Here is a 6846-nt window from a genome sequence, read left to right as displayed (position 1 = left end):
GGGAGGGCCGCGCGGGGACGGCTACTTTAGGCGTCCTGCCCGCCCGCGAGGGCCGGCCCGGGGCCTGCGCGCGGGCCCAGCCGGGCAGCTAGGCGCAGAAGGCGCCCGATGGAACGCGGGCGGAGAGCCGGCCCCGCGCATGGAGCAGGCGGGCGGGGTTCATGAGCCAGGTGGGGCCGGGGGCGGGGGGCCGGTGCGCCATGGAGGACCCCGCCGTCTCCCGCCCGGACCCGGACGACCCCTGCGGTAAGCCAGCCCCCACTCCCCCGCCCCCCGGTGCGCAGGCCCCGCTGCCGAGTTGGGGACCGGCCGAGCGCGCAGCCCGGGCTCCCGCAGACCGTGCTCTCTGCTGCTGGATGGAACTGGACTTGCAGGGAGCGGGCGGCCGGGCAGGCTCTGGGCCTGGGCGCCGCACGTGCGCACGCTGCGGGGGGACACGCACGGTGCTGGGTGGGGGGTGCACACGGCACACACAGCGGCAGGCAGGCAGGCAGGCAGGGCAGGGCAGGGCAGGGCGAGACGCGGGTGGGGAGGTGGGGCGAGGGCGCCTCAGCCCCCGGCAGCCTCTCTCCGAGGGGCTCCGCGGGGCCAGAAAGGACAGGCAGAACTTTGCCGCGGCCGCCGGCTGCCAGGCCCGCCGCGAGCAGGGGGATTTAATTAGCGAGATCCAGAGATAAATATAGCCGGACCCGGCTCGGCGGAGGAGCCGGCCGACCTGGTAATTAAAGCCAGGCGCGGGCCGCAAGCGCTCGGCCCCGCCGCCCGCGGCTGCCCCGGGGGAGCTCGGGGTCTCCGCCCCTGGGGTTGGAGGTGGGGGCGCCGGCAGAGCTGGGCAGAGTGCTGGGGCTGGGGGGGACGGCATGCAGGTCCGAGGGTCTCGCTGAGAGCTGCGCTGTGGGCTCCCAGACGCCCCAACACTCTGGGCGTTGGGACGGTGCGGGTGGGGACAGGAGGGCAGGGTGTGCGCGCGGCGGGGGAGGGGTCAGGGGACTGAGTGCGGGAACGCTCAGTTTTTAGGGAAAGGGCACCCCTGGAGAGGCCTCACCCCAGCCCGGGTCCGTGTTTTGAGGGCGCCCCTTGGCACCCCAGTCCCTGCTGAGAAAACTGAGTTCTTTTTCTGGAGACTCACCCGGACCCCGGCAGGCCAGGCTGCAGGGAGCGGAGTCAAAGCCAAACCTTTCTTCCTCCAGCAGACGCTCGAGCTCTGGGGGGGGAGTCCGGGGGGCAGGCTGGAACCAGGCTGGGGACCGCCCATGGAGTGCCTCCCAGGTGCACCCGAGTACCCACCTGGCCCCGCCATAAGCCCTGCGCTGGGGCCCTGAAGCAGGAGGACAGAGGAGCCCGGAGACCATGCAGGCCACAGGAGCCTGAGCTCCCGTGACAGGGGGGGAGGGTGGGGAGGTGGGGAGGGCAGGCTGGGGGCTGCGGCCTCTGGAGACCCTCTGCAACCTGGCTGGCAGGGTCCCTGCAGGGGGCATCAAGCCTTGGGATGGGGACACTGGGGAGCAGGGGTGCGGGCGAGCAAGCCCGGAAGCGCCTGGGGGTTTCATGTGCCAGATCCTGAGCCCCAGGAGGCCCCTGGCGTCCACAGCTGTCCCTGGCCTCAGCCGGGCACCACTCGCCACTCGCCAGGGCCTAGCTGCCCCCCAGGGCAGGGCCCGCCTGCGCCAGCCCTGCCTTCGTGGGTCGGAACTGGCCTGGCAGTGAGGGGCCCGGGTGGGGCCCAGGGTGGGGGTGGGCGGAGGGAAGGAGAGGGGTTCTGGGCCGGGCAGGCGGGCAGGAGCCACCTGGCTGGGCACACGCGCCTCGCAGAGCTTTGCCTCCGTTCTTTTTTTTTTTTTTTTTTTTGCTTTTCGGGTCACACCAGCGATGCACAGGGGTCACTCCTGGCTCTGCACTCAGGAATCACCCCTGGCAGTGCTGGGGGACCATATGGGATGCTGGGAATCGAACCCGGGTCGGCCGCGTGCAAGGCAAACGCCCTACCTGCTGTGCTTTGCCTCCGTTCCGCATTCATCCGCGTAGCACACGCCTCTCTCTGCATCCCATCCCGGGCTGAGCTCTGGGGCTGGGGATACCGGGCAGAGTTTGTCTCTGCTCTGGTGGCCTTCCAGGCCAGACTAGGGGGAAGTGAGCGTGTGGGTGGGGAAAGCCAAGGCCCTGCGGCACCCTGACCCCATCCTGGATCCGGGAGGGCTTCCTAGAGGTGCTGACCCCTTCCCTGAAGAAGCCCGGGTCTCCTTCCTGAAACGTTGCTTCACCCGGCTGCTGAGGGAGGCAGCACTCAGGGTTTCCTGCCCCCTGCTTCCCCGGACCCGTCTCTTGGACACTATCTCCCAGGTATCCCCCCACCCCCCCACACACACCTGTCCTTGGTCCCTTCATCAAAGTCTGTCACGTCTGCCTTCTGGCATGATGGGACTCTGTTGCACCCGATCACTCAGCCAGGCTGATGTGCTGACCTTCTGCACACTCACCCAGCTGGCGATCACCCCAGGGCCTTTGCACGTACTCTTTCCCCTTCCCGGAGTCTTGCATGCACTCACCACTGAGCTCACTCTCCTTCCTCCCAGTCTCACCTGGAAAATCACCTCCTTGGAGACACTTCCCTAAACCATACGCCCTCCGGGCCCCCATGGAAGTCATGCCTGTGTCTCTTCACAGGACCCACTCTCTATTCTAGAGGACACTCTGTGTGTGTGTGTGTGTGTGTGTGTGTGTGTGTGTGTGTGTGTGTGTGTGACCTCTCTGTTCCTCCCCCACCTCTAAGCTCTGGCAGTGGCTAACCCAGGGCAGAGCCCCCCGGGCTGGCAGGCAGTGAGCTGGGTCAGATCCTTGGATGAAGGAGTGGTGGGAAGCTGGCCTGGCAGAGAAAGGGGGGTGGCACTGCCCGCAGAGAGACGTGCCGGGCCAGGGGGCACGCGGGGGTTTGCAGGCTCTGAGGCTGACGGAGGGGTGTTTCTGCTCTGGGAGGGTGAGCTGCGCCCTTTGGCAGGGAGGGGACAGGGCGTCTCCATGGAGACGGGGTCAGGCAGAGCGCTGCTCTGGGTCCTCTCCCTGCTTCCAGCTGAGCCAGGCCTGAGCTGCACCCGGGAGCCAGTGGGGGTGACCGCAGAGCAGGGTGGGGGGCAGCGGAGTTCTTGAGAACCGAACACAGAGTCGGCAGAGCTTGCGGATGTCTCAGGATTCTGCGAGCCCTTGGGAGATGGGCCTCGGTTTCCCCTGATGTCAAGCAGGCAAGGCCTGCATTGGATGTGACAGGACCTCAGGTGGGAGCAGTGCAGCCCGGAGACAGGCCTTCCCCGAGGGCCGAGGGGTCAGCACCACGCTCGCTCTGAGTGCTCCCCCACAAGGCAGAGTCCCGGGGCCGTGTCTGAGCTGCTGTCTGTGCCTTCCCAAATAAGGGGTCTCCTTTTGTGTGTGGGGGGCAAGCCCAGGGTGCTCGGGGGTTTCTCCTGGTACATTGCTTGAGGGGTCTCTTCCAACGGTATTTGAGGGGCGGGAGCAATAGCACAGCGGGTAGGACACCTGCCTTGCACACGGCCGACCAGGGTTCGATTCCCGGCATCCTGTATGGTCCCCGAGCACCACCGGGGGTGATTCCTGAGTGCAGAGCCAGGAGTATCCTCTGAGCACCGCTGGGCATGGGCCAAACTCAACCAATGAACAAATCAATCAATCACCAAAGGTACTTGGGACACTGGGTGCTGGGAATCAGACCTGGCATCCTGGCATCCCCCGTTCCTGCATGCAAGGCCCAGGCCTCGAGCACCTCACAGGGCCCTTTGTCTGCTTGCTGCTCCCTCCCTCCCTCCCTCCCTCTCTCTCCTTCCCTCCCTCCCTCCCTCCCTCCCTCCCTCTCTCTCTCTCCTTCCTTCCCTCCCTCCCTCCCTCCCTCTCTCTCTCTCTCTCTCTGCCTGTCTCTCTCTCTGTCTCTCTGCCTGGCTCTCTCTCTGTCTGTCTGTCTGTCTCTGTCTCTCTCTGTCTTTCTGCCTATCTCTCTTTCTGTGTCTCTCTTCTCTCTGTCTCCTCTCTCTATCTCTCTCCTCTCTCTCTCTCTATCTCTCTGTCTCTTTCTGCCTATCTCTCTGTCTCTCCGTCTATCTCTCTGTCTGTCTGTGTGTCTGTCTCTCTCTCTCCTCTCTCTGTCTCTCTCTCTATCTATCTCTCTGTCTCTTGTCTGTCTTTCTGTCTCTCTCTCTTTTCTTCACCTGTGTGCCGGAATTTTTTCTCTCTCTTTTTGTTATTGAATCACTGTGAATTACAAAGTTACAAAGACATTTTTTCACTGAGTCTCAGGCGTGTACTGTCCTAACACCAGTCCCTTCACCAATGCCACTACCCCCCAACCCCCTGCCAATGTCCCTGTTTCCCTCCCGCCCCGCCCCCCCACCTCTGTGGCAGGCACTTCTCCTCCCCGTTGTCCCAGTGTTCCCTGACTTGCCCCCTCCCCCTGGCCCAGAGCCAGTCTCTCTACTGGAGACAAGTGCCCCTGCTCTCCTTCCTGTTTTGGGGGGGGGGGTATTTGATATTCGCCTAGGCGGTGTCCAGAGGGAGACCCTTCTGCGTCTGTTCCCTCTCTCTGGCCGGCTCCCCGGGACCCACCCGCGTGGCAACAAATTTGCCCTGTGACCCTCACTCCCCTCTGCTTTGGGATTGTCCAGACGGGCAACCCCCCCTGCCCTGCCGGCATCCTGGGGCCCCTGGACACCTGCCGGGGGTGTCAGTCCCTCACCGGGAGGGGGTCAGGCTCGGGCACTCAGGGGTCACGCGCCTGGAGGTCACGCAGGCTTTGAATGTTTCTTTGCTTTTTACCCCTGTTGGGGCCACACCCAGCCGTGCTCAGGGACCCCTCCTGGTGGCACTCAGGGGTCTCTGCGATGCCAGGGATGGAGCCAGGGTCCGAGGTGTGCCGGGCAGGTGCCTCAACCCCCCCTCGAGCTCTGAGGCCCCAGGGTGTGTGTTCCCGCTGGTGCTGACCGTCAGGGCCCCGGCCGGGACACACTTCTGGGCGCAGGGCTCTGCACGAGGTCCCTCCAGAGGCGAGTCTGAGCGTGCCGGTGGCCCAGCAGAGCTGCATGGGCCAAGACCCCGTGGTGGGTGGGCCTCGCACTCGGGTGCTCCGGCCACAGTGCCCGGGTCCTCAGTCTGTTGCCTTTTCTGCGGGTGGTCTCTGTCGCTGAGCTGCCCCCAGCCCACCCCCCACGTATCTGTGGATGTGGGGTGTCTGCGTCCCGGGGAGAGAGAGGTCTCCAGTGAAGCTCCAGGCACAGTGCTCCGTGGCAGGGCCAGGTTTGGAGGACCGGAGCACAGAACAGCTGTGGCGGAACCGAGCCAGTCCCAGGAGAGGCTGGAAGCCGTCGGGGACCCCGTGCCCCCACCCTCTGGTCCTGGTCGCCGGAGGAGGAGGCTGACGGTGTCCCCACGAGGTTCAGCCCTGGCCCAGATCCAGTAGAAGACGACTGGGCTCGGGAGGGTCTCCCAAGCAGTGCTCGCGAGGCCGGGGGTGCTGCGAGGTGTCACGCGAACCTTTTGCTGTTGGTGTTTTGAGGCCCACACCCAGCGATGCTCAGGGCTCACTCCTGGCTCTGCGCTCAGGACTCACTCCCGCTGGTGCTCGGGGGACCCTCTGGCATGCCGGGGATGGAACCCGGTCGGCCGCGTGCAAGGCAAACGCCCTCCCCCCCGCGCCTGCTGTGCTATCACCCGGTCCCCTGTCATGTGAACCTTTGTAAGAGCTCGTCGCGCAGTGCTCAGGGCCCCCAGAGCTGACCCTGGGGGCGCAGGGATGTCGTTGGGGTCGCGTGCCATGCTGGGGGGGGACGGAACTCGGGCTTTGCACGGGCTGGGTCTGTGCTGCAGCCTGTGGGCTGTCTGTCTCCCAGAGAAGCCCCTCAGAAAGCATCTCTGGGCCCCCTGGGCCCCCGTTTCCCGTCTCACTTCCTCTCGGCACAGCCCTGTGAAGGCAGCATTACCCATCCGGTGTGAGAGAAGAGGGCTGTGTTCAGAGAGGCTGAGCGACTCAGCCGGGGTCACACAGCTCCAGCCTCAGAGAGGCTGAGGGACTCAGCCGGGGTCACACAGCTCCAGCCTCAGAGAGGCTGAGGGACTCAGCCGGAGTCACACAGCTCCTGACTATAGCAGCCCCAGCCAGGGCCCTGGGCCCCGGCCCCCTCGCTGGCCACCAAGCCCGTGCTGAGGGTCCGTGTGGATGGACCCCACGATGCGGAGTGCCAGGTCTCGGGGTTAAGAACCTGCTGATGAGCGAAGTCACAGGCCCCAGCCCCCAGCCTCAGTCTCCCCATGTGTGAGACAGGTGACATTGGCAGCTGGGCCCCCAAGGGGGAAGGGATGCGGCGGGGGGGGGCGGTCCAATTCTCTCCAGGGTCGGCCCGGGGGACCTGTGGCTGGGCGTCATGCTGGGGGCACACCTTGCAGGGGTGAGGCCCAGTGGAGGCAGCTGTGACTGGGAGCCCCCCATCCTGGGAGGAGGGAGCACCCCCACTGTCCCCCGAGAACCCCGGGTGGGTTCTGGGGGGCACTGGGCTGGGCCTCCGAGCACCTCCTGGGCTGGCCCCGCTTTCTATCTGCCACTCCTCCACCCTCCCTCCTGCCCAGGAGAGCCTCAGCCCTGCTAGCTGCCAACTTGGGGGCTCCCCACCCACCGCCCAGGGCACTCTGGGGCATCAGAGGCCGCGCAGGCAGCAGGAGCGACAGCGAGGCTGGAGTGGGGGCGGGGCTCATCCTGGGGAGCAGCGTGTTTCGGGAGGCGGGGAGGGTGGCCTGCAGCTGATGGAGATCCTGGGGCACCAGCGTGGTCCCCGCGTCCACAGGGCTGTGCCACTC

At 65.9% G+C, this 6846-nt stretch overlaps 1 protein-coding gene across 1 annotated transcript in view; it reads left to right on the top strand.

Moving 5' to 3' along the window:
• The first annotated feature begins 207 nt into the window (after positions 1-207).
• Positions 208-6846, top strand: part of DAB2IP (DAB2 interacting protein) — a 169560-nt gene continuing 162921 nt past the window's right edge. The window contains exon 1 of the mRNA XM_055131555.1: positions 208-246. The gene's annotated coding sequence lies outside the window, so the exon portion shown is untranslated. The remainder of the gene's footprint in view (positions 247-6846) is intronic.

Source organism: Sorex araneus, chromosome 1 (assembly GCF_027595985.1).
Source record: "Sorex araneus isolate mSorAra2 chromosome 1, mSorAra2.pri, whole genome shotgun sequence".
Lineage (NCBI taxonomy): Eukaryota > Metazoa > Chordata > Mammalia > Eulipotyphla > Soricidae > Sorex > Sorex araneus.
This window is presented reverse-complemented; position numbering and strand designations above follow the sequence as displayed.